The following is a 25,576-nucleotide window of genomic DNA, read 5'->3' on the forward strand; positions in this document are numbered from 1 at the left end:
TGTCCGGGCAGCCCCGTTTTTTTGTTTTTGTTTTTTTTAAACAAATTTTATTGACTGAAGATACATGCATGCAAAGCTCTGTAACCCAGAGTCAATCGCCATCATCATCGTCCTAATAGCTACTTCAGTGATTTACAGTAAATGATAAGAGAATAAAGAAAGTACACAACAGACCCCCCCGAGCACTGCCGCTTGCTTGGGTCAGCACCTATAGGTGATAAACAATATACACTAGTACACACAGTCTACAGTTCGTGATGTCGCAGAGTTCAATCTTTCACAGAGTTGGAAGGGACGCCTCCTCCGGTGGAGGGTCCAACTCCAGACCCCGGTAGTCCGCCCATCGCTTCCAGATCTTAAAGTGTTTCCGAGGGCAGCCCCTAGCCACATAGACTGGTAGTTCAAGCCCCATACAAAAGTCCAGCCTGTTCTTCCAGGCCGCCAGCGGTGGAGCCCGAGGCGCCTTCCATGCTCTCGCAATGTCTCATTTTGCCAGCGTTAATCCCAGTAACAGGAGGTGCAGCTTGTGCCTATTACCCCCCACGCCGGCCATCACATGAAGCAGTACTAATTTAGGGTCTCGAGGGATCTCACAGGCCAGAACCTCCTCCAGGCATCTAAGAACCCCGTTCCAAAATCTCTGCAGCACCCCATATTCCCACACGTTATGTATCAGAGTACCCACCCCCATCCCGCAGCGCAAACAATCAGGGGACCTCACCATGCCTGCTCTCCACAGTCGCTGTCGGGTGTAGTAGATGCGGTGCAGGTATCGGAACTGGATGAGTCGCAGGCGCGTGGAGATCGCCGCCCCCGAGGCCCCTCTAAGGCCTCCACCCAGTCTTCCTCCTCCAATTCGCCCACATCCTGTTCCCATGAGGTCCTAAGGCGCTGCAGATCCGGGGAGCAATGTCGCACAAGCGTCTGGTAAATGCGGGACAGCTTTTTGTCTGGTAACTCACCCATAAATAATTTTGGCTTCAAGCGGGCTAAACTCAGGGAGTTGCTCCAGACCCGCCACATATGGCAGTAATGCATGGCGAAACTGAAGATACCTGTAAAACTGTGTCTGGGGCATGTCAAATTCCTTCCGCAGAGTCTCAAATGTCTTGAGGACACAGCCTGACATAACATCCCCCAAGGTAGATATGTCAATCGCATCCCATCCCCGGAAACCCACCAACGTGCACATCTGAGGCAGCCTACTATTGTTCCACAACGGGGTTTCCTGGGTGAGCCTGTTCCACCAGCCCATAACAGCCCCGGTTTTAACTCCTCAAAATCTTTCTCCGTCTGGCTCTAACACACCGTAAGAATTGCGAAAACTATTCTTAACAAAAAAAACACACCTAAATAAACATGTAACAATGAACCATTGTGTAATAGTTTTTTCAATGGTATCATAAAGCCATGAACATACGCTTTGGCGAGTAGCCAACGTTTTGTTATTGTTTGTGAAGCTTTAAAAGGTCTGGGTCTCTCGCGTCCAGTAGTAACATAACCCCCATCACACTCATCAGCAGCATTCCACCTAAACTAACGCCAGAACTCGCCATCCGATGTCATTTGCCAAGCACTTCTTGTGGGCTCGCAACACCCAAGTCCCATGGAGTCACTCGCCACAGACCTTCTATATTACCCAGTTTCCCGCAAACACCCATATCCTTTTACGCTTTTTATCCAGACGGTCCTCACCTTGTGTTCTTCAACTCCATGAGCTGTTGCTGGTGCTGGGCGAGGATGGCAGGGCCCAGCGACAGAAGCATTTTACCCAGAAAGTCACCGACCGGCGCAGGGTAGGTGCACGGCCCAGCTTCCGGGAGTTTGGATACATCCTCCTCTCCACAGCCTGGGGTGCACATCAGGAGTGCCCAGTGCCAGGAGCGCTGCAGCCCAGAGGGCTATGAAGGACTGCAACTCTGCTGTACACAGTGAACACCCTAAACATAACTCCACGCCAGATAGAGAAAGACCGTAAGCCTAGTGCGCAGGCGCTCTGGCAAGGAACGCTCAAACAAGAAACAGAGAACGAGGATTGGGCATAACGTCATAAGAGGGCACTAACAAAGCAGGAAAAGCACTTTAACTACAAGAGAATGGGTGACTTAAGTAGTCTTTCCCCTGCTTGTTGCACGAGGTCCTACATAAGAAAAACGTATTTTCCAAAATGTCAGAACATTAAATTCCAGCGTTCTTAACTGAGATGTTGACGCTGACATTGTTTCACTCGGGAAGTGATGTGCGGAATTGCCAATGGGTACCAGTCATGTACACGAACGCCTGTTCCTTTCTTTCAGGGCCACCAGGTGCAGTTTCTGAGGTATCCCATGTCTTTTCACGAGACCTTTATCTGAAAATACGGTTAAAAATCTAGTCTGAAAAGGAAAACTTGAACTTTAAACACTATGGGGGGGTGGGGCGTGGCTAGCGGCCGAGGGAAATGGTCGCTTGCTGAAGCGGCTCCAGAGCCCTCACCATGAAATCTGCCCAAAACACCAGAGATTTCCTCCAAACATCAGGGAACGTCTCTTATACTGGTCCTCATCTGAGGCACCACTTTTGGGGCAAAACAACGGGAATTGAAGCCTAGTGAGGCACCCCACTTGGAGCGGCAGAGGAGACAACAAAATGGCAGGCCATAACGAACAGCTCCGGCGGCCAATAACGCAAATGACACACCAAGACCTCCTTCACTGACCATAGTGACTGCACACAGCTTGCAACGGGTGCTGCCCCTGAGACCCTTTCCTGATCGGCGCTGGAATGAATGATTACGCATTTATATAGCGCATGGCTACCCGGAGGCATCCCAGCGCATTAAGTACCTAGTCATTACTCCGGCTCAGGGAAACAGAAAGGTTTTAAGAAGTTTCCTGAACGTAAGGTGGTTTGGTTCAAGTCGCATGGCATCAGGGAGCTGGTTCCAGAATTTTGCAGCGTGTAGGGAGAAACGACGGCCGCCCGTGCGTGTCTTTTTAATCCTAGGGACTGACAGAAGTTTCTTGTGGTTCGAATCGAGGGTCCGGGGAATATAATGGAGCTGAAACATGGGTTGGATCAAGGCAGGTCCGGAGTCAGAGATGGACTTATGGACAGTACACATAGCCTTAAACCAAATCCTTTGCTGCACTGGAAGCCAGTGCAACTGGCGTAATGCAGATTTGGCCGAACTCCATTTAGGCACATCCATTAGCACTCGTACAGCACAGTTTTGTATTATCTGCAGGACTTTAATAGTTCCCTGAGGGGCGCCCAGGTATACTGCATTCGCATATTCAAGTCGCAACAAAATGAGTGACTGGAACAACAGACGCCTGGCTTCAAAAGGAAGAAGATTTAAGATCTTTCTTAGCAGTCTAATCAGACCATAGCAAGTTGCCGCAAACTTATGCGCTTGTACCAGAAAATTAAGGTTGGGATCTAGCCAGACACCCAGACTCTTAATTTGCTTCTTGGGGAGCGGGGGCAACCCAAGGCAGCTAGGCCACCAAGGATCAAGATTTTTGGGGGCCATGCGCCCCAACATCATTATTTCGGTCTTGGAGCCATTAAGTTTCAGAAAGGATGCATCCATCCATTCCAGTACTTTACTTAGGCAGGAGGAAAGATTAATTCCAGAGGTGCCATGTGAACTCACCGGGTGCTGAGGTGAAGTGTGCAGGCTGCGGCGAGAACCAACCACCAATAGCTTCCCCGTTGGGACCTACCTGATCGAAGTCCCAGGCCTGGGGGCCTTCGGAGAGAGAGCAGAGCAGGGTAGGGCCACACTGAGCCCTCCGGCGGCCGAAGGAGAGGAGCAGTGTGCTGGGGGTGGCGGCGGGATGATTTACAAGAGGTCCCCCCCCCCCCAGACCGCACACTGAGCGGCGGTGCAAAATCAAAATTGAGCCCCTGTCTCTGCAGCCTGCTGTGGGAGAGGTGGGTCGGACACAAGCCCTCCTGGAGCGGGCCGCGGGAGCCGCTGCTCCGCACTCGCTCCCGCCACCAAACGCGCCTGCCTATAGGCTTGCTCTCTCCTCGGAGTTCCTAATAAACGGAGCGGAACGATACCCGGGAGAGATTTACATGGCTGGACGGCCAAGCAGCCCAAATTAGCATACCCCCAACGGAACATCACCAGCAGCAAGTCTTCCCCACAGGGACGCCATTGACAGCACGCGCCAGTCGGCCCTCTGATTGGTTAATAAGGAACACCAATTGTAATGTGTATTTGGTTAATAAGGAACACCAATTGTAATGTTTATTTGGTAGTTGTCAACGAATCAGAGAGCCGACTTGGGCGTACAGGCAGCGTGATGGGGGGCGTGTTTAGGACTGAGGACGTCACTGAGAGAAAGGACCGAAAAAACACGCCCATCCAATCCGAAAAAGATGGGGCTTAAATTGAAGACCAGCCTCTTCTCCAATGGCTGGCCGAGGGTTTAGGAAGCCTGCCAATGGAGAAGAGGGGCGGGTTCAAGCCCCACTACTAGAAACATAAAATCTCGCCAGCGAGACTGCGCAAGCGCAGCCTACGTTAGTCGAGACCTAAAAAAGTAGCTCCAGCTAAAAAGATAAAATATAGATGAAAACTTCAAAAGGAAGGAGTACTTGATCCAGACTCCACCGAAAAGATAAATGCATGAAAAGAAACCAGGAAGTAAAATGCAAAAAGTAAGGCATACAAAGTGAAAAGCAGCCGAACAAATGGTAAGTAAGGGTAGGCTGTAAGCCCCTTTTAAGATTGAAAAAAATATATATATTTACAGGTGATGTGCAGGCAAAACCTAAAAGAGCTTTGTCTATTTTAAGGGTAGGCTGTAAGCCCCTTTTAAGATACTTTTTTTAAAAATATATATTCACTAGAAATTATGCAAGCAGTGTGCAGGAGAAACCTTAAAGGGCTTTGTCTATTTGGAATGCCTCTACATGGGGAGTGCAGAGGTGTGGAATTTAATAAAAACATCTACTTGTTGATGGGACAGGTTTTAAAAAAAAATAAAAAAAATTCTTTATTGGGTTTATATCTCCAAAGCGGTGAAACAAGTAAGGTACAAACATACAGGTTATCCGCCTCTGCCGAGGTGGTTCGTAGATCAGCAACAATGCAAGACAAGTCTTATAGCGATGGTTATGATTGTGGAGATTCCTTTGTCCACCATATTCGTAGCTTCATTTTCGCTTAAACAGAACTCGACTGTAAGAAACTCACCACCCCCACCCTCTCCCCTGCTCCCGGGTCTCTAGAATTTGAGGTCTAAGCAACCTAATCCCTATGTTTGGTCATCGTGTGTCTCTCCCTCGTGCTCTGGAGCCTCCCCCTGCCCAGAGGGCGTTGACACGGAACCAGTGCTTAATTTGTGCCGGTGCTTAGCACCAGCATTTATTTATCAGGGCCAGGACTACGCCTCCCGTCTGCACATCAAATAGTATTGTGCCAAAGTAAATATAATTACTTCACTGACTCACCGCAAACAGTGGTGTTTGTCTCCCGAGTCCTGTGTGAAGAGTGTTGCAGCAGTGAGAGCCCAAAATATAAACATTCAAACCATATGCAAATGTAAATTTGCCGAAGGCCCTTAGTTCCGTGTTGCCGGTGGGCGGGACACTAATTGGGTAGGATTTGGTTCTGGGGGGGGGGGGGGGGGTTGTAAGGCAGTGTGCGTAGATCTTTTTCAAAACGCCACGCCCCAGCACACACGCACCCCACGAGTCACCAGAAGTTCAGTGGACGTCGAGGGTAGGCTGCAGCAGGCTTATTGAGAAAGGGAGCACCACCCACCAGCAACCATAAGTAAACAAACCAACACTGCTTGCTAATAAACAGACTTACTTATGAAGTGAATCGAGTTCGAAGCCTCCCCCGAGGAATCGTATCTTGGGCGCCCGGCACGGTGAGCAATTGCAATGCCCCGGGCCAGGAGGAGGCTGGAAGAGCAGGGCCTTTAACCTAACCCCTAACATTTATTCATAAAAATGTACTGTTTTTCATTGCGTTTCATCTTTGTGCGTGCGCTTATGCATTGCAATATGGTGGCATGCGCCAGTTGAAAGTTTATTTCAATGCTACCATCGTCATTAAGCCTCGTGGTTGTTTTGTGCACTTAGTTTGCGGGTGATGTTTAACTTGACTTACTTCATTGCGCATTTAGCTTCAGTGATGTAATCCCATTGCCGGCAGCTGCCACGTTTGGTATTTGTTTGATATGCTGGAGGCTCTGGAGGCCCGTTCTGTGCAGAGTTTAGCAGAGTGAGGCTGCACTGTGGTGACCAGATACTTTAAATCTGCAGTGCTGTGACACAATAGCTGTCGATGTTCAGCATTTTCATCTCTTTTCAAGCAGAGCTCAGATTTTGAGTTTGGATTCGGAGCACACTCGGGGCTGTCATCCTCTGCTCTGCATGCCCTTCTAACGCTAATAAAGGGTCATGAAATCTTATCGGTCCAATAAAACCTGATCCTGAAACAAACTGTGAATTATTTATCATATTAATTAGTCTTTGTTTAAAAAACAAACTGAATTTCGCATTTTGTTTAAGCCTCTGTTCTCATACAAGGGCTTTGTCTCTGTCTGGGGAATATTAATGATTTAAATAATTGCTATGAATGTAGAATGTGCAATTAAGGAGAAGACATTCCACCTGCAATTAAACAGTTTTACAAATGTTATCATTATTTCTTTTTTGTAAAAATCCACACACCAAACCAGGCCAGGCAAGAGTTAGAAAGAGTCCTGTATAACAGATCCGTTAATACCTAGCAATCTATATGACAGAAAAAACAAAATTCAAAAATTACAAATATAAATTAAAATATGCAAAAACACATTCATATAAAAAATTCCATAGACAATTCTGGCCCTTCCAACTCCCAATTAAAAGAATAAGTGGGGTCTGTGTGAAGACTATTTCATAAACATAAAAACAGAATGTTTTCTGCTTAATTGAATCATAGGAAAAGCTTAAAATAATCACATACGTTAAACGTTGGCCCACTTAACTTCACTTGGACAATCACAGACCGACATCTCTGAAAGGACGCGAAAAGCACAGAAGTGAATCGCACCACTTGGCACACACCAGTGTGATGTAGTGATGCTTTCAGAAAAATAATGCTCGAGAGGGGACCGATACTATATGAAGTCAGTCACAGCCATGAGTCTGTAACAGAGTTCCAACCTGACTACCCCAGTGAGTTGATGCTGCATAACAAATCACTCAAAAGAAAAACAAATCTCACATTCCACATATTGTTCACATACAGTCTGCTCCCCTCAGCCAATCAAAACCTAATTTATGAAAGTATATTAAACAATATGGATTTCATTTTTCTTTCTGTATTCCACATGTTTGCCACACTCTACCAGTGGAGGATCAAATGAAAGGGTCAGGAAGCAGCATGGTTATCTCGTAGCAGAGGCTGGGGATGAGAAATAAGGAACAGCCAGGCCTGGAAGTAAGTGCTCTTCTCTTGGCAGCAGGGCTCACAGTGGAGATTTTCATTTGCCAGTGAAGTCCTTCCGCTCTCATTGCAGTGCACCCTTCGCCCAGTGACACTGACACCTGCAGCATAGCTGCCAAGGTTTCAGATTCCTATGAGTGCCATTTTCATAATTTCAGTTTATACAATTCATTGTAAATATGAGTGTCATTCCAACGACTATGAGTGACCCTTTCTGACGAGAAAAACCAAGCAATGAAGACGAGAGAAACATATAAATATCAGGCATTGTGCCCATTTGCGCATTAAGAATGTCTGAATCTTATGTTTTGAGCTGAATAATCACCCTTTATTAAAGTATCCGCTACATTATTCTCCCTAATAGGGTATAATACGTCTGTGATTGTTCAACACCTTTGAGCGATATTTGTAATTTTTAGGACAAGGGCATGCTGAAAATGTACTCTGATTTGCTCTTGAGCAAAATATTTCTCTAGTGTGGCCTGCAACAAAACCTTTCTATAATACTTTAGGCCTCCAATTCTTACCCCCAAAAGTCATTAAATTGAAGTTTCTTTTTCAAATTAAGTTTGGGACCTCCTCTCAAAACCTTACTATGAGGAAGGCTCGCTTGGCTTGCTGCAATTCAGATTGGATATTAAATCTTACTTTTAGCAGTGCCAATAAAATAAGTGGATGGAGCCAGTGGAGGAAGTAGGTGGAGCCAGGAAAATGTGGGTGTGGCCTCCGACAAACATTTGAGCACCTGGACTTCATATTTTACAAATTAAGCAATGCCCGGAACTGTCCTGCAGCGACTGGGATTCCTGTCCCACCATCTCCTGGAGCATTGCCCCCCAAGCCAGTAGGACCTCAGGTAGTTTGTCATAACCCTGGTGTTCCGCATGTGCCCCTCCTCCGCCAGTGCCCACTCCCGCAGATCCGCCCTCCATTTTGTTAGGAACGGGCCCTGTTGGGACAACCAATGGATCTCAATATGCCGCCTGGCTACAAAGGCCCAACATCAGAAATCGCCTGCTTACTTTCCGATTGGGCTCCCGAGGAATCAGGCCCAGGAGACAAGCACGCTGGTCCAGGTCTACTATCCACCCCGTCACACATGTCAGATCCTCCAGGACCGATTCCCAGTACGTCTGGATTACTGGGCACGCCCCCACCAAATGTATAAAGTCCGCCTGTGCACTACGACATCTCAGGCAGTGTGAGTCTCTAGTAATATCAATAGCCTGGAGTCTCTTGGGCGAGAGATAAGTTTGTTGATGGGACAGGTTGCTTCTTAAATCTACTTGCCCTGTAACAAAATCCACTTGTCCCCTTTGGTGCCATGTAGTGCGGCTACAAATTGTGGCTGCAATTTCATTATATAAAAGCTCTGATAATAGCCTCTCTGATTATGACAGGGCTCATACTATAGTAAATTCTAAATAATAACAATTCCCTTATTTTGCCACTTTTCGGCAGATCTACATAGTAGGGCTGGAGGTCCAGGGTTGGAATTCCAGTTGAGTCTGTGCAAACCTACTACCTTGCATATTTGAGGGGCTTTCATCAGCTTGTCTCTAATCTTTTCCCATACTGAGATAGGTCAGAAATTTACTCCTTGACAAGGGCAGAAGTAAAACTTCTTTCAGAGTTGAAAAAAAGTGATTGGAGGGAAAGTGAACTTGTAAATGCCTGAGCAAATATAGACATGCATATTTGCTTGTGTTAAAATGGAGTTCACAAATATTTTCTAGAATTATGCTTTCCAGACCTACTTATGTAAATTTGTGCGAATTCCTGAAAGCCTTAAATCTGACTAATGCAGGGGTATGGAATTTAATAAAGTATCTACTTGTCCATTGGGCAGGTTGCTTCATAAATCTTCTTGTCCTGCAACAAAATCCAGTTGTTCCTTTTGTGCCATGTAATGCAACGACTAATTATGGCTGCAATCTCATTCTATAAGAGCTCTGATCTAATCTCTGTTTATGCCAGGGCTCTTACCATAGTAGGGTTTGAATACTAGCAATTCCCTTATGTTGCCACGTTTCCACAGATCTACATACTGGGGCTGAAGTTAGTGAAAGCTATAGTTCCTGGGTTGGAATGCCCTTTTGAGTCTGTGCAAACCTACTAACATACATGTTTTAAGGGTTTTCACCAACTCTTCTCTAATCTTTTTCCCATATTGAGAAAGGTTAGAGTGTTACTCCTGACAATTGTAGAGGTGAAACTTCTTCCAAGGTTGGAAAAAAAGTGGTTGGAGGTTAAGTGAAGTTGCAGATCAAGCATGAGCAAATCTACACATGCTTATTTATTCATGCTAAAATGCAGTTCACGGATATATTCTATGAGTACTATTTCTTGGCCTACTTCTGTAAATTGTTATGTATTCATTACTTTTGTATAATCTGCACTTAATGCAAGGATATATACCATGGATGCCCTTTTGAGACCTACTTTAATATTTGGGCCCATAATTAGGTCTTGGCTTAACCATGAACTATTGCGTTTATTACAATGTTGTCTCTCTCCTTCACTGTGAGAGACCGCATTCTCCTTTTTCACAAGGAGCATATCGATCAGCACACAAAGTAGGTTTTGTTCAGTGCTAGGAACTATTTTGTGGCAATGTGTGCTTTTTGAGACCAATACCAACTTTTGCTTTTGCCAATGTTTGTTATAATTGTTAGGGATCTGACACCTCCCAAACCAATAAGGTTTTACAGAAACAATGCCAAAATTAGTCACACATTGACAAAACCAAAAGGCTGACCACCATTTTCAGACCTGCTGGCTTTGCCACTGCTTGTTTATTTTTGTTTTTCATTATCTTATTGAACCTGGTTGCACTGAATTTCCATTATGAATATCTTTGGGAAATACTAGTATACATCAACGCACATTACCAAAGCGTGCTGCAAATGGTACCTAAACTTTTACAGTAGTTTAGTTAAATGTTTTTTTCCTATTTGCATTTTTTTGTGAACATTTTATTTTGAAAGCAAAGACTCATTAATCTTGCTTTCAAGCTTCTGCAAGTATTTGCATCTAATCAGAGAGCATTCTGGAACCATTATTCACAGCCTCATATTGTTAAACTTTGAAAACGTGTGTGCACATGTTTATACTGGAACCACTGTCAGTAGTGCAGTCCGAGCGTAAAACATTTACTTGGAGCGCTCACCCTAATAATAAACGCGTTGCATTAATGAACCATAAATAAAGGTTTGAACAGCTTTAACACATTAGCAGCAGACGATGCTCTACCCTGATCTAAAATTTGTTACTGTAAACCGGCAGCAAAAGGGTTTGTGCTGTTGGGGGTTGGGCCTACGTGTCCCAAAAATAAAATGCACATTAAAACTTGTTGCGCTTGACCCCCAAACAATATGTGCTGGGCGTCGGGCTATAGGAATTCCACATCCCTGCTAATGCAAGCGTATACACCATGGATGCACCCTTGTGACTTGGGTTAAGAAATGGGCATCTAATTAGGTCTAGTACTAAAAAAGATCTTTTGTTTTTATTTAAAGTGTCTCTCTTTCGACTGGCTTCACTGTGACAGCATTCTCCTCTTTCACAAGAAGCATATCTGCACATAAAGTTTTGTTCACTGCAAGGAACTGCTGTCGTTACGCGTGCTTTTTGAGAACATTTTCTTGTATTTTGCCGATGTTTGTTATAATGGAGAGGGCCCGCAGCTTCTCCAACAATGCATTTAAAAAAAAAAAACATGTCAAAACAAGTCCTGCATTGACAAAATCAAAAGGCTAACCACCAAAATCTATTGGCTTTGTCAATGCTTGTTTCTCATGTTTCCAATAATCATATTGAAACTGGTTATACTGATTTTGCATTATGAATATTTTTTGGGAAATACTAGCATGTATCATTTGCCAATTCGGCTTCCATTATGGTCACAGCACAGAATCTGCACTCACTCACATAGTGAGTGGATGACACATTGAAAATGCTGGACCAGAATGAACCATGTCTTCTACCATCTGCGCTCGATACTGTCAAACACGACATCCTACTAAAACTACAAGAATGGAGGCTGGGGTTATCTGGGTCTGTCCATCACTGGTTTACCTCATTCCTCAATAATAGAACCCAAAGCATCAAGACCACTCGGTCCCTGTGCAGCCAACTGCAGTCACCCTTGGGGTCCCACAAGGACGTGCGCTCTCACCCATTCTCTTCAACTTATTCTTGGAACCTCTAGCAGATACCTTGACATCTTCTAACATTATCACATGTATGCGATGGCACTCAATTGTATCTGAAAATCTCCTACCAAGAAGACCTCTTGTCCCCCAACACTGCATTACAAAATTCTCAGAATTGCCTTATTTGCAACCATCTCAAACTCAGTGCTGCTAAAATGGAATTCCTCCTCATTACCTCTCCCATCCACAATCTCAAGATCAACCTATGGATGAAGCATGTAACGTACCTCAACTGCTCTTCTCACATTATAGACTTTGCAAGATCTTTGGGAAATACCCTAGACAAATACCTGAACATGCAGAACCGCATCAGTGCTGTCACCAAAGGAACGGATTATCGGATGAGTATTCTAAGGACACTAAAACCCTTCCTCCCGCAGGATGAGTTTAAATCTGCAGTCCAAGCTCTGGTTTTGCCCAGGCTGGACTACGGAAGTGCTACACTCTTGGGCTTGCCTAAATACAAGTTGGCCCTTCTAAAGGCCTCTCTTAACTCTGCTGCCAGACTCTTCACCGGAACAAAAGGAAATAAGCTCATCTCCCCGGAACTGGCTCCCTTTATGAGGCAAGAATACAACATAAAAGTGCATGCATGGCCGATAATGCCTTAAATTCCAATACCTCTAGGTATTTGGCACAAAAGCTAAAACTATCTAGCGGATGCTGAACACTGTGACAACCTACCTCCCTGCTGCTGAAACCACAGATTTTCCACAAAAAGAAAACCTGCAACAGTGCCTTCTCAGGGTGTCGTCCTAAAACATGGAATTCTCTGCCTCTAGAAATATGCCTGTTTCAGTCTCCCACCTCCTTAAAACAAGCATTAGAAATGCAATCGGGCTCGGATTTATTTGAGTTTGAGCTAATGGCATTATAAATGCCAATGTATTGTTGCTATGTGTTGTGGAGTGTGTTCATGTGGTGTGTACTGCCAGTGATCTCCTTGTGAGTGTGAGAATATTGCACTGTTACTGCCTGTGATGTCCTTCTTGTGAGTGTGAGAAGCTTGCACCTCTGCTGGCATGTCTCCTTGTGAGTGTAAAAACTTTGCACTGGTGCTGCCTGTGATGTCCTTCTTGTGAGTGTAAGAAGCTTGCACTGCTGCTGCCTGTGATGTCGTTCTTGTGAGTGTGAGAAGCTTGCACCGCTGCTGCCTGTGATGTCGTTCTTGTGAGTGTGAGAAGCTTGCACCGCTGCTGCCTGTGATGTCGTTCTTGTGAGTAGGAGAAGATTGCACCTCAGCTGCCTGTGGTCTCCTTGTGAGTGTAAGAAGCTTGCACAGCTGCTGCCTGTGATGTCCTACTCACTACTCTACTCTGCACTCACTACTCTACTCACTACTCTACTCTGCACTCACTACTCACTACTCTACTCACTAATCTACTCACTACTCTACTCACTACTCTACTCACTACTCTACTCACTACTCTACTCACTACTCTACTCACTACTCTACTCACTAGTCTGCACTCACTAGTCTGCACTCACTAGTCTGCACTCACTACTCTACTCACTACTCTACTCACTACTCTACTCACTACTCTACTCACTACTCTACTCACTACTCTACTCACTACTCTACTCACTACTCTACTCACTACTCTACTCACTACTCTACTCACTACTCACTACTCTACTCACTACTCTGCACTCACTACTCACTATGCACTCACTACTCACTACTCTGCACTCACTACTCACTACTCTGCACTCACTACTCTACTCACTACTCTACTCACTACTCTCCACTCACTACTCTACTCACTACTCTACTTTTTACTCACTACACTACTCACTACTCTACTCACTACTCACTTCTCTAATCACTACTCTGCACTCACTACTTTACTCACTACTCTACTCACTACTCTACTCACTACTCACTACTCTGCACTCACTACTCTACTCTGCACTCACTACTCTACTCACTACTCTACTCACTACTCTGCACTCACTACTCACTACTCTGCACTCACTACTCACTACTCTGCACTCACTACTCTGCACTCACTACTCACTACTCTGCACTCACTACTCACTACTCTGCACTCACTACTCTACTCACTACTCTACTCACTACTCTACTCACTACTCTACTCACTACTCTACTCACTACTCTACTCACTACTCTACTCACTACTCTACTCACTACTCTACTCACTACTCTACTCTACTACTCTACTCTACTACTCTACTCTACTACTCTACTCACTACTCTACTCACTACTCTACTCACTACTCTACTCACTACTCTACTCACTACTCTACTCACTACTCTACTCACTACTCTACTCACTACTCTACTCACTACTCTACTCACTACTCTACTCTACTCACTACTCTACTACTCTACTCTACTACTCTACTCACTACTCTACTACTCTACTCACTACTCTACTCACTACTCTACTCACTACTCTACTCACTACTCTACTCACTACTCTACTCACTACTCTACTCACTACTCTACTCACTACTCTACTCACTACTCTACTCACTACTCACTTCTCTACTCACTACTCTGCACTCACTACTTTACTCACTACTCTACTCACTACTCTACTCACTACTCTACTCACTACTCACTTCTCTACTCACTACTCACTTCTCTACTCACTACTCTGCACTCACTACTTTACTCACTACTCTACTCACTACTCTACTCACTACTCTACTCACTACTCTACTCACTACTCTACTCACTACTCTACTCACTACTCTACTCACTACTCTACTCACTACTCACTACTCACTACTCACTACTCACTACTCACTACTCACTACTCTACTCACTACTCTGCACTCACTACTCACTACTCTACTCACTACTCTACTCACTACTCTACTCACTACTCTACTCACTATGCACTCACTATGCACTCACTATGCACTCACTACTCACTACTCTGCTCATTACTCACTACTCTACTCACTACTCCACTCACTACTTTCTACTCACTACTTTCTACTCACTACTTTCTACTCACTACTCTACTCACTACTCTACTCACTACTCTACTCACTACTCACTACTCTACTCACTACTCTACTCACTACTCAGTACTCACTACTCAGTACTTTTACCGACACGGGAAAATGGGAAGCGACAAACAATATCTTTTATTGTCGAAATGCATATTTCTTCCCAAAATGAAGGCCTCCAAGTGCCGATTGTGGCGTAAAGGCGCCGGCTGATGTGTGGGGAGCGTTAAACCAGCGGTGTTTTCAGTGGTTCAGCTGTGGAGATAATTTTAAGTGTATCCTCAACCCACTTTCGTGTTCTCGGACAAACCGTGGTAATTTGCGACTTATTCACGTTGAACATGGATGAAAATTGTTTTGGGACACTGCATTTCCCACAAAATTTACATACAAAAGATCTAACTTGGTATTAAATACATGGGACAACATACCAGTCAGCCTATTTTTTACCCATTTGTATTAAAGTGTGCCATTTATTTACTCTATATAAAAAACGTAGCTAAATTACTAACATTCTCCAGTTTTCCCTAACCTATCCTTCCACAATGGATTAATAGTGTGCCTTTAATCCAAATACGTGTTTGGGGTTTGAACGTTACAATGTGGACTATACACATGAACATGAATAGGAAAGACCGCACACCGCCCTCAGATATTTAGAATATCCACGTTCAACCCCTCATTATCAGGAGCTGAGAGAATGTGGGGTAACGTTGAAGTTTTAACAAAAAGGGTTAAAGGAAGTCTCTGCGTTCTTAAACCTCGTGAGTTAAAAGCCTTTTCAGGCGGCTATTCGTCCACGTTGCTTCGGGTTCTCTCTTGAGGCTGGCTGTCCTTGCTGTGTTCCTTCGCTTGCTCTGCTTCACGCAGGGCTTTGAGAGCGTGTTCAGGAGGTCAGCACGCATTAGCAGCTTGCTTCCAAGTGATTGTACCTTTGAGGCGGCGCTGCACGCGCGTGTACACACAGCTGCGGAGTGTTTACTACTGCTTTGCATTTGCATTGTGACGTTGGCGAAAGCTGCTCGACAAGGGTGACTCATCTTCCGGCTGACCCGCCTTCAAAGCCTCGCGCGCACCACTGGTCTGGAGCTGCATTTCTGAGCCCAGGCTGTAAATATTCAACATTCCTGCGCGTCAGCCAGACCGGGAGACTTAAATGTTAAACGCGCGCATGAAACATGCAATGCAATGGTGAACGCGCTCGCACCATCTGGATTGCATTACACGGGCACTCTGACAGCTCCTAATTAAGATTAATCACTCTGCCGTGCTCGTTCTCGCACAGAATATGCCACATCGGGCACGCGTAAATTACTTATAGCCTATCACGTCACGCTACTAAATACACAGCACAGCGAAGACGAATCACTAGGCAGATGCCAAAAAAAACTAAGGAATGTGCCAGCCGGACGCCTTTCTGCATTTTTGTTTTGAACACATAAGAGCTCGCAAGCTCCGCCTCCACTTCGTAGTGGCTTAGGCCCGAGCCCTAAAAAGTGAAAGAATATCTCATGATCCAAACTTTTGCCCTAAGATCGCTCCTGTTTGTTTTGTGATTTTTTTTCTGGGCCTATTATTGATTTTCTGACCATAAACACTTTATTGCTGACTTCCTCTGGAGATCAAACTTATCAACCTGTTAATCCTTTGTTTGCATCTCTCTCATATATGTGACTGCTTTTCCTTTCTCCTACTTATCTTTTATGTCCCCCTAATGTAAAATGCTCTGAAACCGTCACGGGCCATGTTCACATTATATAAAACTTTATAAATATATGAATAAACTCGTGCGTCAAAGAAGAGAATTATGAAAGCAAATAATCATCCGTCTTGCTCTCAACTCATGCAACTATCTGCATTTTATCAGAGACCATTCTGGGAGCATTATATGTAGCTTAATATTGTTAAACTTTGCAAACGTGTACACATGTTTATAGTGGAACCACTGTCAGTTGTGCACTTGAGCTTACAGCAATTCCTCTGAGTGCTTCCCCTAATAATAAAGGCTTTGTATTAATGATCCATAAATACAAGTTTAAATAGCGTTAAATATTACCGTAGCTGCAGACAATTCCCTTCCCTGATTCATAATGCGTTACTGTAAACTGGCAGCCAAACGGTTTGTGCTGCAGGGGGTTGGGCCTACTTGTCCAAAGGACAAAATAAATATAAAAACCTGTTGTTCTTGAACCCAAACAATATGTCCTGGGTTTTGGGCTATAGTGATTCCACTCCCCATGGAATATATAACGGCTATAACTTCGGCCACTCTGGCATCAAGGTGATATTCGGAAATTCTCCCCCAAAGCCACGATTTCTCACATAAATATCAGCTTTAAGCATATTTTGGAAATCCTGCCATTTCTCTGCAAACACCAGCTTGCAAGTCCTGTAAATGCACACATTTTGTCTTGAATACACTCAGTTTTGGTATACACCTGCTAATTCAGCCAAGCAAAGGTTTCTAAGTTAGTAGGCTGAGCTGCACACAGGAGAGCTCCTTACTGGTAGCTGGAGAGCTACCAGTATCTCATGAGATACTGGTTGGAGAAGCTTGCTTTAAATTAAGCTCAAAGTCTCTAAAAGATTTGGCAATACTGTGTTTTGATGTGTCTAAATCGCTATCCTTCTACCGCAACCTGGTATAAACCTCTGTTGTCTACCTTTGGTGACTTGTGTACAAAGTAACACGATTACTGAATCGTAATAAAATAGTCTATGGTCTCTCAATCTCCTTGTGTCTTTAGTCTCTTATTCTACATACTAGCAGCCTGTCCCGACGTTGTCCGGGAGCAATCAGGCTTCTGGGCCCCCGCCCGCCCCGACGTTGTCTCAGGCTTCAGGGCCCCCGCCCGCCCCGACGTTGTCCGTGGGTCCCCCGGAGCGCACCCGCCACTTTCAAGGCCCCCAATGAGCCGCACACGGGCCGCTTCACCTACCTCAGCCGCCGCTCCTCACCGCCTGTCCGCCGCTCCTCACCACCTGTCCGCTGCTCCTCACCACCTGTCCGCCGCTCCTCACCGCTCCTCCCCGCCTGTCCGCCGCTCCTCCCCGCTCTCATGTCCGCCGCTCCTCCTTGCGCTCCTGTACGCCGCTCCTCCCCGCGCTCCTGATGTCAGCACGCACGTCGCGGCCGGCGCTACTTCCAAGGGACTACTTTTTTTTTAATCGTAAATATTTTATAGAACGTATATTTTATTTTTTTATATAGCCTATGTCCATCTGCAGACCCTGACAATTACAACAATGTATCGGGTGTTTGGATTGGTGCTGTGGTTCCTGAGTTTACCCGCCTCAAAGGTTCAAAATTCTCTCTTTATAATAGTAGTGTATATATATATATGTCTAAACAGGAAGCCCCAAATTAAAGCAAAGCCACACGAAGTTCAGATCAGCACGTTTATTTGCATCCATTTCACTGCTCGCTCCTTGACAGCTTTCAGAGCAATCTTTGAACATATAAAGCCTGACGCGTTTCAGGAAATAATCCTTTCTTCAGAGGCATTGTTCACGAAGGGCTGGAAGAGCAGTTTTTGGCCACGTCTGCTCATATAATCACTGGCACCTGCCACAGTGGGCGTGGCTAAATCGCAAAGCCTTCTGTGCCTTGTAGTACGCTGGCCCTCTTCCCACAGTGGGGCCACTCAACAGTCCTTGCAATTTGAACCAAGTATTCACCAAGTGGAGTAAAGTAAAGCGCTGTAAGCCCTCAGATTGCGCTTTGCAGCAGTGAATTCGTGCTCAAGGCAGCACCACCTGCATTGGAGCTGCTCTTGTCTTCGTTCCGTCTTTGCAAGCCCCTTCTCAGAGCCTGCACGAACCTTCGTAAGGTGGGCCTCGCTTCTCGACTGGGCAAACAGCCGATATCCATAAAGTCTAAACAATAAAGCCCCAAATTAAAGCAAAGCCACACGAAGTTCAGATCAGCACGTTTATTTGCATCCATTTCACTGCTCGCTCCTTGACAGCTTCCAGAGCAATCTGCGTCCGGCGCTACTTCCAAGGGACTACTTTTTTTTTTATCGTAAATATTTTAAAGAAAGTATATTCTATTTTTTGATATAGCCTATGTCCATCTGCAGACCCTGACAATTACAACGATGTATCGGGTGTTTGGATTGGTGCTGTGGTTCCTGAGTTTACCCGCCTCAAAGGTTCAAAGTTCTCTCTTTATAATAGTAGTATAGATTAGGAATGCTTTGAAACAGACTCTTATGGTAGCAAGTGTTCTAAAAATCCTTGACTAGGATATGCAGTTAACCGAGGTGGGCAGATTGAAACACCCAACCTCCACAGCTAGACATTAGAAGGTGGGAATATTTTAGCCATGGTCCTGTGAGACTTCACAATTAATTCTGGCTTAATCACTTTGTCAAAATATGCTGGTTGTGAACTCTATAGTTAAGGTCTGGGAAGGTTTCACAGCAGAGTCTTATTTCTTTAGTGAGAATAATCCCTGCATCCCACCATTTGAACCATTGTTACCCAAGTTGTTGTGCAATGAGCAAAACTTGAAATATGGGATCAGAAGACATGGATTTTATTTATCCCAGTCTCCCTCTGTGACAGATTGAGCTCTCTTGGGTTATCTCTATCATAACATATTTCTCTATTATTTTTTTAACAGTTAGAAAACTTAAACTAAACACTGGTATTAAGGCTATGATAAGAAAACAGGACTACAATCTTGTTTTCTTATTATATACTTACTATCAGTGTCTGGTTCAATCATTTGATTTTACTCATGGAGGAGAGAACACACAGTCTGAGTCCACTTGCACTGTGTTGTTGGTATTCCTGCTTCACCAAATTGGTGGTTGATAGATTATGTACTTCCTATTCCATTGTCCCCCTAATTGCAATTATGCCCTGACTGCTCAAGCCAAACTCGAGCTAGATACCTCATTCTGCTTTATTTTCCCTTGAATCCCCAAGCCCAAAATGAGCTATACCTTAAAATGGCTTCTGTCTGTCACGCATGCTCTAACCTCATGCACCAAGTATTCAAGGCAAAGCATTAACTTTTGATGTAAAACGAGAGCGGGAATGAGACACTCTTCTAGTGCTGAATTGGACAACTTGAAAGTAAAAAATATGGGATCAACTTTCCCACTTCCTAAAATTTTGTGAACTTGGGCAATTGTTTTATTTCACTTTGCCTCTTTTTATCCATATCACAGGAGCACTGTGAAATTCATGAGTTTAGGATGTGGGCTGTACAAAACCTCGTGTTTGATTTAATAAACTGTAATGCTCCATTTTAATCAACTTAGAACACTTGGGGCCTACACATGACGATTGGCTTGCATCTTAGTTTAATAATCGCATTGTTGGGGAAGGGGGGAGACATGAATATGTTATGGTAATGTCTGAAAGTGTCACTTTTCATAAAGGTCTCTCAAAGCAATGATAAAATAATGTACTGAAGTGAAACGCTTCTGCATAGTACTGAAATGCACCTATTAATTTTGAAGACACTTTCTTTTCTTTTCTTTATATATTTGTAGCCAAATGTATTTGAAAATGAAGTTTTACTTCAAGATATGTGGTTAAGGACACCTTCAGTGCTTCTTTCCATTTCCTTCCTTTAAGGTGTAAATGAAAAATTTGCCCGTTTTACAGTTTCTGAATGGTAGTGCTTAATCAAGTAAGCAGCAGCCCAGCGGGTAAAGGTTAGGAAGGCTGTAAGCGGCCTCCAGGTCATACTTTGTGTGACCCTGCTCCAAGGGGTGCTAGTTTGGTTGAGTGCATTAATGATTCTTGTTGAGGTGTGTGCGCTTTGGGAGGACCTCGTGTTTTTGGGTGCAATATTCTGGATGAGGTTCTTTAGAAATTGCAGTCTGGGTTGGGCCTATTGAAAGTAGCCGTTCTTCTCGGGTGTCATTTTAGGTCGAGCCTGACCCATCGCTTGCGCTGGTCTTGCCAGACCTTGAGTAAGGGGCTTTCAAAAGTGCTCCCAAAGTGCGGATCAGGTACAGTGCATGTGCACCGGGCGCGCGCACCATTTGTCCGCCCTCGTGATCACTTTTGCGGCTGCTTTGATGTTCTCAGTGAGCCGCGCGGCCACTGAAAACATCATAGCAGCCGCGAAAGTGCTCACCATTTGCGCACTCGCCACTCGTGTTCCCGCCCCCATCACTTTACCTGCTGGCATTCCCCCCTCCCTTCTCGCCCAGTCCTTGTCACCTCGGCGTGCACTCACCCCTCCTTTCTCCCCTTTCGGCCGCTTTGATGTTCTTGTTACTCATGGTGCAGTGCTACGTGAGAGGAGTCCTCTGCCGCTGGAGTTGCGCCGTTGTGATGCCCATAAATGCACCTCTCTGAAGGGGGGGGATGGAGTTCAGTGAAACAGCATCTCTTCAAGCGTGACATGCCGTCGTGAAGTAATCTCCATGCTGAGCAGCAGGACAAATTATAGAGTTAAGTAGAGCGCCTCGTTAGTTGTGCTGAGGAGATTATGCGAATGATTTTGGAACAAAAATGTCGCCGTGAAGTGCACATTTATGCCAGCCTTTAATTAAAAATGGAAGGAAAAGCCAGAAATTGTCAGTTAACGAGGACTGAAGAAGGTTCACGCATGATGCTTTTCAACAGCACCCTTCTGTTTCCTTAATATTACACTATTCGGTTCCTTCCTTTGCCTTGATGCGTCTCTGCACAGACTTAGCCATCACTTTTAGTCTCTCCAGTGTGGGCTGAGTCATAAATGTTCTATCCGCTGACGTTTGAGTTAATAGGACCATTACATGCATTATTCACTTCGGCTGCAGTTTCCAATATTATTATTTGTACCCTTGGAGATGTAACTCTCTAAACAATAACTTTTTTTCTTTCCACTGACAGTAACTGAAACTTTAGCAGCGGGGCTGTGCTTGTTTGTTCCTTGAGAAGCAGCCAATGGCGGCAGCAAGCCTTTTTTTCAGCAATAACCTCACCTCCTCAACCCCCCCCCTTTCCCTGTACAATCGGAACCGAAGAAGGCCTCTCGATAGCAACTAGCAGTTGGAAGCAGTCGCGTTTGGAGTCAGATTTCACCTCTATCAGTACGTTGTAATGTTTGTTGTACAAAGGGGTCTACAAAATGCTCACTTTTGTACAGCTTTTTGAACAGTATTCTGTCTGGCACATTTGTTTCTAGCAGCTTGCTTGTTCTGTTTCTTGCTGCAGTACAGTGCAAACAGCAGATAGCGCGTTATAATCATCACATTCCTGGCGTTGACAGGGTGTTTCGTGAGTTCACACTTTTATCAGGCCACAATCCGGGATCTGCACGTTTGACTGCTACGTTAAGACACTTTAGAGGGAGAGTTCCTGTTTTTCAAAGATCTAAGACTAAAAGGCATTTGCTGCTAATCATGAAAAGCAAAAAATGTCAATACTTTTTGCGTGATCAATGTGAAATGAGGCTTGTATGTCTGACCGTTGCCAGCCCCTTTAAAGCAGCCGTGAATAAAAGTAATGTTTTCCCAAACACAGGACTTGAGTCGGGAGCTTTCCACTAAAGCAATAGTAATAGAGTGTGTTATTTTACCGCTGGTCAATGCACCACGGCGCAATCCTGGTTAAGGATTTTGTACCAGCATTGTGGTCTTCGGCTTTACCCTTTGCATAAACAAAGCGTAAAGTAGCTCAGCCATTGTACAGTAAGTAATTCCTTATCGATGTGAGCTAGTGTGCCAGTGGTAACGGTCTTGGCAAACTGGCGTTGTTTGCTTTTTTCTTTTAGATTCCTTTAGGTGCGAACAGTGCCAGCTCATTCATGTTTGCCTCCCAACTAGCCCACTCTGTAAATCTTACAAATGTGTGGGAGCCCAATGTGTTGTAGAAAAGTTCATGGACCTATTTTGGGCCAGCTCAAAGAACTGTTTGTGTTTCCTGGCATGAATGTCTTTATGACAAACATTTGAGTCTTGTTTCTATACATCTAATATCTGACGCAACACCTTTGCGAGGCATGCTGTGTTCAGCTATGGCCTTGCATGATGCTGATCATACCTAACAATATTACAGCACCTAAAGACAAATCCCCACTCCCCAGCCCATGTCTAATGCATTTATACTGCTCTTCCACCATCAATTACATATCTAAGTGAGCAAGCCAACACAACCTAGACACATACATCCACTCCATACAAAAAACGCATAGGTAAAAGACATTGTCATTTACGACGTCAATAGCTCTAACTCACACAAATGCGAGACATATTGCATTGCAAATGCTTGTTGGGATTTGATCTGGCTAGCCTGAAAGTGCGCTTTGCTAGTCCTTAATGGATTCCACACATTCAGATGAGATTCTGTTGACATTGCATTTTTAATCCATTCCTTTCTTGCTGTCCCTAAAAAAAGATATCCCCCAATTAAGCCCTTATGTGACAACCACATCTTTAATGAAGATACTTGCACATAGAAGTGTAAGTCACGCATAAGCTCAGTAGAGCCCTTCACATATACATTTGTAATACTGCTGTTTTGACTCTGAGCACCTGAATAGTTTGGGGGCTGTGAAAATGGCAAGGAATAACCCAACACTGCAAAATTAAGCTTTTGTAGCTAGGTCAATTAAAATCCTATGCATACATTAACGCTACAGAGAAGTTTATCCACTGGAGAATAGAGAGAGGTTAGGAACAACAATTTCCTGGCTAATGACTCCGTAAACGTTTCAACCCGAGTAAAGTATTTTCTCAGCTCCTAAACTTCTTATACTGCTGTAAACATATTAGGAAGAGTCATTTAAGAAAGGCAAAACCTGGAGACCGTCACGTTAGAAAAGAATACATCCTTCATAGAACGTAGAACTTGGAAGGAGCACTTTTGCTGAACTGGGGAGGAGATTTGCAGCCTCCCCCATTCCTCCCCTTGCAACTCAGTCTTCCACGCCGGGACACTCTTGAGTAGTCGTGCGCGATATAAAAGCCAATAACATAAGAAATATAAGCTGAAGTATGAGGCAGTGGTGATTGGAAACTTCACAGCACTTTGGGAAACATAGTTTCTGGGGCAATTTCTAGCATTTGGCTGGCTGGTCTACTACATCATAACCCAGCAATGAACACTCTGAAACACCAGTGCTCCCCGAACCCACCCCCTCCCACGAACTTAAAGTGATCCAGAGAAGTGGAGGCAAAGGATGGAAAATCCTGGGCAAAACATACAGCACTGCCGTGGCTTCCGCTTTGGGAATCCTAGAGCTGGGTAGACTTTAGACTGATCATTTGAACTACAGACTGGTAATGCACCACCTGTACAGTGAACCACTTAAAACCTCTAAAAGTTCTGGGTAGAACATAACATGGCAACAGCCATACTGGATGTCCATTGTACACAGAAGTTTTCACATCCCAACAATGGATTTATCTCTTAAAGTATTATTTTTTAATTCAGTTTTCTTGCTAAGTTCATGACTATGAGACCTGGAATTGTTATCCACTCAAAAGATCCAGGAAGTGAATTTTAGTGGAATTCTTGACCCACTCCTCTTTAGAACCACAGTTATGTCATCATGCAGAAGCACGTATTCACTTTCTTGTGAGAAAGCTTGCTCTGTGCATTTTTGTGAAGTGGATTAATCACTTCATCTGCTGCCAGAAAATATTGCGATTGAACCACCTGAGTGACCCATTTGCTGAAACTTTAATTTACTCCAAATGTTGCTCAGCAGCCAGACGCAAACCCGAGCGCCCCCCCCAGTGCCCCACTCACCCACCCAGCACCCACTCACCCTACCCCACTGGTAGCAGTATTGTTGCCATCCATAACAGTATGTGGTGTGACTGGGGCTGAGCCATGGATGAAGCTGTTCCAGATCATCCAACATATAACATACCTTTCACTCCTGGGCTGTCAGAGAAGTCGAGCGACAGAGTTAAATGAGAACCTGCTTGTTTGTCTGGTGTTTGGATAGCCTGTGTTCTTTATCTTCATCTCCATCATATTCCCTAGCTAAAAGGCTAACACATTTCTCACAAATGATAATCTCAACATAATGTAGGTCTGTTTCTTCCTTCAGAATCAAAACCCATACCAAGTGCTAGCCATAAGTAGAACCCGCCTTGTCCTTTTTTTAATCCCAACTTGCAGTTTGATTCCTTGACGATTTCTGTCTTTCTCTTAATGAATACCAACAAATAACAGTTTGTGTTTATGCCCTCTGGCCCACTAGAATGCATTTTCCCACCCTTGTCTGGTTAGGTTCCTGTTCTTGAATGCACAACCTTTGCACAGAGAAAATGTAATTAAGTCAGTCTGCTTACACTGTACGTTCCCTGCCCTAAAGTGACTGGGGTGAGTGTCTGAAAAGTTTCAGCGCTCTGTCCATCTCCTTGTTTGAATCTGGCCTGCTGAGTCACAGTGGAATATAATTCCCTTAAACAGCCTAGACATCTCTGTTGGACCCTGCTTCACCAGACTAGTCTAGACAGCAGTAATGATAAACGGGAGAGAGATCTTAGTCCAGCCTAAAGGTGCCTTCGAGATCATTTTTGCTGAAATAATCGACCAAAATTGTAATTCCTAGCAAGTTACCTTTTTTTATAGACACAGCTGGACATCATTTTCTTTTTAAAGGCAGCACGGTGTCTTTCTTGCGGGTACAGACTTCTCACTCCTAATGTTTGTGACCAGGAAAATTCTAGCCAAGACTGGCCATTTTCAGTAATCGTTTTTTGTTGTTGGTTTTTTTTGTCAGTAAGTTGTTTGGTATGACAGCCTATAAAGGCAGCTTCCCTGAATGCTGCCAAGATAACAATTCGGTCAAGCAAGAACATTTGATCAATCACTTCACATTGGTGTGTCTAAGTCTCACCAGACTCTCTGGATTTACAAACGGGCTCAATGCTGGTAATACATTGCAGGTTATAAAAACACCAGATTGGGTACTCTGTTTACTTAACTATGAAAGGTGGTATCAGAGTTGTTTTGATGACTAAGACATGCG

At 44.4% G+C, this 25,576-nt stretch overlaps 2 protein-coding genes across 4 annotated transcripts in view; one reads left to right on the forward strand and one right to left on the reverse strand.

Annotated features, from left to right (window-relative positions):
• Positions 1 to 25,576, reverse strand: part of LOC144768705 (microfibril-associated glycoprotein 4-like) — a 676,294-nt gene that overhangs the window by 423,876 nt on the left and 226,842 nt on the right. The window lies entirely within an intron of this gene.
• Positions 1 to 25,576, forward strand: part of LOC144768701 (uncharacterized) — a 41,445-nt gene that overhangs the window by 6,571 nt on the left and 9,298 nt on the right. The gene's annotated exons all lie outside the window — the stretch shown is intronic.

Source organism: Lissotriton helveticus, chromosome 7, assembly GCF_964261635.1.
Source record: "Lissotriton helveticus chromosome 7, aLisHel1.1, whole genome shotgun sequence".
NCBI classification, from domain to species: Eukaryota; Metazoa; Chordata; class Amphibia; order Caudata; family Salamandridae; genus Lissotriton; species Lissotriton helveticus.